Source organism: Monodelphis domestica, chromosome 2 (genome assembly GCF_027887165.1).
Source record: "Monodelphis domestica isolate mMonDom1 chromosome 2, mMonDom1.pri, whole genome shotgun sequence".
Lineage (NCBI taxonomy): Eukaryota > Metazoa > Chordata > Mammalia > Didelphimorphia > Didelphidae > Monodelphis > Monodelphis domestica.
In genome coordinates, this window is record NC_077228.1 from 76,875,255 (window position 1) to 76,882,987 (window position 7,733).

Genomic DNA, 7,733 nt, shown 5'->3' on the forward strand with positions numbered 1-7,733 from the left:
AACTCCCATATCTTTGTGAAGAAAACCAAAATGGAACCATGAAGAGTTGGACACAACAGAAAGTGAACGAGCATACTATTAGGTATGCAAGACCCTAGTAAGATTAAAAGGATGAAAAGAGAAAAAAGCAATAAACAGTTGCTGCCCTCAAGAAGCATCCATTCTATTATGTGGGAGGGATGAGCATAGAAGATAACCACATGGACACAGATAACAAGGTAGGGTAAAGACAAAATCCAAATAAAGTATTCTAGGAAAATTGGAGGAATGGGGGGGGCATTTTTAATTATGAGGAATCTGGGAAGACTTTCCAGAAGAAGCTAACTATGATCTAAGCCCCGAGGGAAGATGAGGAAGCAAATTCCAGAGATGGTGGATGGCTAGAAGGAATGCAATGACAAGAGGCAGCATGCTGAGTCAGAGGGAACAGCTTGTAATCCAGTTTGGCTGGCAGAAATAGAGTAGGAAACACAGTAATATGAAATAAGACTGAAAAGGTAGGCTGTAGTTAGGTTGAAGAGGGCCTTTAAATGCCAAGCTGAGGAAACCCTAGAGAAAACCTGAGATCAGATCTGTCAGGCAGATTTATTTGAATTGATAGACTTGGCAGAGAAAAAGACACATAGATACTGACATACATCTCTTTCTGTTCTTGGTCTGTCACTTTACTCCCATTGGAATATCTGGTGGTGGAAGAAAGGAAGGATGGAAGGAAGGAAGAAGAAAGAAGAAAAGGAAGAGAGGGGGGAGGAAGGGAGGAAGAAAGAGAAGAGGGAGGAAGAGAGAGAAAAAGAAAGTATAAAAATGATAAAGAACAAGAAAAAAAGTATAAAAAAGAGAGAGAAAGAAAGAGAGGGAAGGAGGAAGGAATAAAGGAAAGAAGATGGAAGAAGAGAAAGAAAGAGAAAAAGAGAAAGAAAGAAAAAAGTATAAAAAGAGAGATGGAAGGAAGGAAAGAAAGAAAGAAAAAGAAAGAAGAGGAAGGAAGAAAGGAAAGTCTGGTGGCCTGTGACAAGGCCAGAAATTTTCTGGGATTAGGGAAAAAGCAATATTTTTGCTACTAGTTAATATCTACTTTTAATTTGTCCCTAAATTCTTCCTTTCCCCCTCATTGACACCCCAGGAAGCAGCCTAGTGTGCTGGAGAGAGTGCTGGAATACCTGGCTTTGAATTAATCCATTTATCAACCACATGATTTTGGCCAAGTCTATTAACCTCTTGGAGTTAATCTCAGTTTCTTATTAGTAAAACAGGGATGACATTTGTTGAGAGGTGGCACTGGACAGCGCACAGAAGTCCATATTTGGAATCAGAAAGAAATAAGTTCAATAGTTGCCTCTAATAACCATTGCTAGGGATCTATAACATTTGCAGGAGTTAGTGGTGGATGCTGTTTGACCATAGGTGAAGTCATATAACTTCTGAGGGCTCTGAGCAACCTTCTCAGACCAGTACATTGAGGATAAGTTACTGATTTGCATTGACAGAAGATGTTTTCCTCAAACTATGTAAAATCACAAATCTAAACCAACAACAAAACCGCCTACTTCTGAGAATTGTTGCAAAGGTCCAATGAGATCACACACATACCTGTGCTTTGTAAATAAAAACTGCAGGTAGGTTTGGATCACTCCCACAGCTGGTTTCTCTCCTATTCCTGTGATGATGAACTAAACTGGAGAACATCACAAAACCATCCTGAGTCCAGCATAAATTTATGCTCCATAATTTCAACTGGGCTCTCACTGTAGCAATTCAATCCTTTTATACCTCCTTAATTCATTCAGCATCCTGGTCCACAGAGTAGTTTTTCCAAACATTTTCATTCCCCCTCAAGCCTCCCTCTCTGGGGAGAGTCTTGTCTCATATTTCACTGAAAAAAATTGAGGCCATTCACTAAGAGCTCCCCCTTCTCTCCTCTTTAGGTCATGTCTCTCAGAAGCCTTCTTCCTCTCTCTCCTCTTTCACCCTTCTCTCACATAATGAAGTGGACAGAACAAGGATCAGTGGGAAAATGTTTGAAAAAGGAATTTTGACTGATGGAAGGAAAAACTTCCAAACAATTTGAACTATTCCTAAGTGCAACAGACCACCTTGGGAACAAGTGAATTCTCCCTTCCTAGAGGTCTTCCTTTTGGGAAAGATTAGATGATCTTTGGTTGAGTATTTTGTAGCAGAGATTCTCATTTGAATATGTGTTAAACTAGGTGATTTGGTGGGTCTTGTCCCCCTCTAAAATTTAGTGACTCTGGGACAAGGTAGGGTGTGCCCCCCAAGAAGGATAAGACAAAACAGCTGTAAAGGTCGCCCCCCTACGGTGGGGCGGGCCAGCCTTCCACAGGGGATGGGGTCTTGGAGGTGGGACGGTGTTGGTGAAATGATGGATGGGACACAGCTTTCTCATTCAACCAGCAGCACAGGTTTCACAGGATAAACTGCTCTGCTTTGACTGAGGCATGGCTTTATTTTATACACTCATGATCACACATCTACTTGGCACACAGTTTCATTCTCAACATACATATTTCCATGGAACCTAACAACAGACAGGAAGCCTAGGGAGATAGTCAATGAAATATTGTTGCTAAGGGCAGGATTAGTGGGTAGAATTAACATGACCCAGATATAGGTTAGGGATTTCAGAGCACAGATTTGCCAGAAGTTTTTATGCCTAGAAAAGAGGGTCCTATCTAAGTGGGTATATAAGAATACTAAGGTTTAATTTTGTAAGTGGGCTCTCCTGGTAATATCTTGGGGGGACAGAGTGGGACATCTGTATTAACCCTGCAAGCATGTTGCTCTCATCTATTTTCCCTGGGGCTAAGTAAGAATAGTAATCATGGAAATTCCAATAATATGGGGATGTTAATAATGAAAGTCACTTAGGGGGGTTTCAGTGGGTGTTTCCATCCTTCCTGGGGACTACTTTACAGTCCCCAGTTTCCACTTGGACCATGTCAAACAGTGTGGTTTTTGATGGCTCCCTGCAGCTCCCAGCTTCCTATTCATGGCCATTCCTTCATCAACTGTATCTGGGAGCCCAGATTTCAGTTTCAAGACCCAAGGATTTTTAATGTTGATTCAGACAGCTCCTTCCCCTGAAGCTCCCGACAGTTTTCATTTTGTGCAGCCTCACAACAGACCCAGGCACTGAAATGGGAATAGACTGGCTAACAGAAGGGATTTTCCCAGCAACTCTATTTGTTAATAATGACGATATTAGCAGTAACAACTACTTAAGCCTCTTGATAAATATTCATGCTTGCAGGGCAAGGCTTGGCAGCCTAGGATGGCTTCCCCCCAAATCTGTACTTAGAGCAGAGAGACCCTGCTGGATCCCCAGGTACCTGCTGCCTTCAGCCAAAGCAGTCCTTTGGAAGGAAATGGCCTCAGAGCCTCAGCATAGGGGCCGTTGATGAGATGCTCCTGTCTGACAACTGAAGAGAAGAGTGGGGAGGGGGTTGAGAATATCCAGGTCCTTTAAAATTTATAAGTATTATAAACAAACAAAACATACCCCCCCATGGACTCTGGAATCTTCTATCCAAAGGAAGAGACACAAACATTATCCTGAGGTAGATAGAACCAAAAGATGAGAAAGATGTCTAGCATTCCTGGTTCCAGACTATGCCTCTCAGCTCAGGCCTGATGATGACTGGGAAGCTAGGAGTGGGCTGAATGCAGGGTACAGGTTCAGGGCACCAAGGAGAAGGGGGTCTTTCTGAGCCCAGAGAAAGCCCAGGGCCTTATGCCAAGATAGTCAATGTCAACACTCATGGAAAAACAAATCTGGATTGGTTCAGGCGGAGTAGCCAGGAAAACAGAAGCTGGAGAGACCAATAGATAGACAAGCATAGACAGAGACAGAGACTGGGAGTCTCAGAGAAATAAAAAAGGCCTTACCCTCAAGGGTCTTACATTCTATATTCTTGAAGGATTAATATAAGAATAAGGTGAGCAACAGGATCTGACAGTTGATAGGATATTGGGTGTGAGCCCAAGTGAGAAATCCAAGATGATGTGGAGACTGTTAGCCTGGGTGAGTAGGAGAATTGTGGCGCCCTTGGCAACAAATATGGAGGGTTTGGGGTGGTGGTGGAGGATAATGAGTTCATTTTTGGGCATGTAGATATCTATGGGACATCCAATTTAAGCTGTCTAATAGACAGTTGGAGATGTAAAACTGGAAGTCAGGAGAGTGGTTTGGGTTGGATAAATAGATTTAAGAATTGTTAGCATAGCAATGATCATTGAATTCATGAGTATTGATGATATCACCAAGAGAAATAGTATGGAGGGAGGAGAAAAGGGAGCCCAGGACAGAGCCTTGGAGGACACCCACAATTAGTGGATGCAGTATAGATTAAAAAAAAAAAAACTATGGTAACTAAGAAGGTGTAGTCAGACACCTTCTTGGAAGAGATGGAAGAGAACCAGATAAATACAGTGAGAGAGATTTATAATAGATATAAGAATCATCTGCAGAGAGAGGATAATTGAATCTAGAGGAGCTGATGATTTTACCAGAAAAACGAATATGGGCTTGGAGCATAAAATAGAGGAATGAAAACATTTGGAAAACCACTTGAAGTGAATAGGATAAGGGATTCATTTGTTATTCAATTGTTCAGTCATGTCTGACTCTATGTGACCCCATGGCCAAGTTTTCCTGGCAAAAATACTGTAGGGGTTTGCCATTCCTTCTCCAGTGTGTCCCCATTTTCCAGATGAGGAACTTAGGCAAATAAAGGTTAAGTGACTTGTCCAGGTTCATATAGCTAGAGTCTGAGGCTGGATTTAAATTAGAAAGGTGTAAAAGGATTTCCTTGTAGCAGGAAGGGTCCACTTGGGTCTAAATTTATAGCAGATTAAATCAGCAGTTTTATGATATTTTCCAGCTTTGTTCAGCAAAACAGTAGCATACAAATAAGAGTGAAGGTAGTGATGAAGGAAGCAGTCTCAAGTTGGAACTTGGAAATGCCCATCCTCTGAGAGGATAAGGAGACAAGGTTCTTAAGTAAGAAAATAATCTAGAGTAGAACTGGTACAGCAGTTCAAGGGGTTAAATTAGAGAAGGGAGGAGAAGGTAACAAGGATGTTATTGTGGGAAAGAAATGAAGGTGTAGAGGTCCAAAGAGTACAAAGAACGAACATAACATAGAGAGAAGATGGAATGATAATAGGATTCAGTCATAAACATGGACGAAGAACACTGGTGAATGATGCAAAGGTCATCAAGGGGTTGAGCATTTCTGTGTGTAGTTGAGGGGATGAAGAGATGTAGGTCATGAGGGAAGATGGCCCCTGAGGTCCCTTTTAATTCCGAAATTCCATAGTAGAAAAAGTAGCCATAAAAGTGGTCATTGTTGTTTACTTGTTTTTTTTTTCAGTTGTGTCTGACTCTTCATGATTCCATTTGTGGTCTTGGCAAAGATGTTGGAGTGGTTTGCCATTTCTTCTCTACTTTTACAGATGAAGAAACTGAGGCAAACAGAGTTAAGTAACTTACTTAGGGTCACACCACCAGTAAGTCTCTGAGCCTGGATTTGAACTTAGGAAGAGGAATCTTTCTGACTCCAGGTCCAGCACTCTATCCATTACACCGCCTAGCTGGCTACATAGTGCTAATGCCAGCACTGGCCATATATTTGATGCTCTCTGCTTTTCAAAGGACAATCACATCCATTCTTTCTCATGATTTTCACACCACCCCTATGACTCAGAATGGACTGTTGCTGTTGTTGTTGAATTGTGTCAATTTTATAAATGGGGGGGTGGGTATAAAGAGATTAAATCTTTCCCAAAGACACAAAGCAAGTGAACGTCCAAGCCAGAATCAATACCAACTCCCTGGAAGTTCCATGTTTGTTTGTTTTTCACTCCTGCCAAAATGCTCTCTTGTCCAGGATAAGGGAACGATGACGTGATTTAATCTTCCCCCACCATGGCCAGTTTCTGAGACCTAGTTAGGAGCCTTATCCTGAGCCCTGTCTTGGGGATGGAAAAGCCACCAATTACCCTCAAGTGTTCCAATTTTCATGCCCTGGAAGCTGGAACTGAAGAGTGTGAAATGCATTCTCCATGGTGGATTTCCAGTTCCTTGGAAGCTTTCATTGCAGGGTCTGGGGGTGGTACAAAGGCTAATCCTCCTGGTTTCTGTTTTTCTCTGGAGGAATTCCTTTCTGTGTCCAGAACGCAGCCTAAGCAACAGTATTCTGGTGGCATTGTTCCATTTTGGTGGTTTGCTATTCTCTTTAATTCTTCTGCTAAATGTTCCTGGGCTGAATTGCTCTGGGTGCAGGGTGGTCTGCCCTGAGGTCATTTTCTGCTGAGGATCTTCTGAAGTCTTAGGGTGGGGTAATGGGGATAGAGGGCACCAGGAGGGACAGGTGTGTGTGTTGGTGAGGCCAGTTCTCTAAGTGATATGGATTAGGAGGGAGGAGCTGACTGAACAAAGGGGCTAGGACTTTCTGGTCATATTTTTCTCTAGTGAGGGATTAGCCCTCAGCCCCCCAAAATCCCTATCCAAAAGGATCAAGCAAATTGATCAGTCAATCAACAAACATTTATTAAGGCCCTACCATGTGCTAGACATTAGACTGACATCATGAGAGTGATGAGTCAAACTATATGATTTATTATGATGATTATCTTTTTAAAAAAGTTAAATCAAGTCAATGAGTATTTCTTAGAGCCTGGACTAGAAGTAAGCAACACAGAGCTAGACCTCAGAGGGATTGACAAAGATTTTTTTACGTTGCTTTAAAAATAAACAAAAAACGACCTGTTTTTAATGCCAGGACTCTTTTCTGGGCAGCTAAGTAATGCAGTGGATAGAATACTGGGTTTGGAATCAGGAAGACTCATCTTCATGGGTTCAAATCTGGCCTTGGCCATATAACACTGGGCAAGTCACTGAACCTTGTTTGCCTCAGTTTCCTCACCTGTAAAATGAACTGGAGAAGGAAATGGCAAACCACTCCAGTATTTTTGCAAAAAACAAAACAAACAAACAAACAAAAAAACAACTCCAAATGGGGTCCCAAAGAATCAGACACAACTGAAAAACAATTGAACAACAACAAATCTTTGAAGTAAATATTGCTTTGTGATAATTACTCAATGTTAAGTGCCTAAATGCAACTGGAGTGTTCCTACCAAGAAGAGGAATGTCACCTGTTGGGGGCTTGTGGTGATGGAAATAGAGAAAAGGACCACTTTCCCTTCCAGGGCTTCAGATTGACCTTCTAGAACCCCAGAGAGGATGTGGTAGGTCTGGCCTTGAGAGAATGAGGCCGGAACATGCACATGTTACAACAAAGATATAGGAAGATTTCTTTGAATGGATGCAAAATGAAACCCTATTAGAACAATATGAATAAAGACTGCAACAATTTAAATGAAAAGATCTCCCAAGGATGACTTAATGTAAGGAAACATGCCTCATTCTAGGTATCTAGGTATCTAGGTGTTTTTCTGGTCTTCTCACTGGGTGGGAAAATGGCTGAAGGTAGGGAGACAATCTGGAACCTCAAACTTTAAAAAGTCAGTGTTGGAAATAAATGAATGAGCAAATAAATAAATGGATGGATGGGTAGGTACATGGATGATTAAATAAATGAATGAAGAAGAAACATACCTCATTCTGAAAAAGACCTGTCTGTGGTAGAACACTAAGTTGATATACTGATTTTCGCTTCCTTAATAATTTTCTTTATTTTTCACATAAGGTT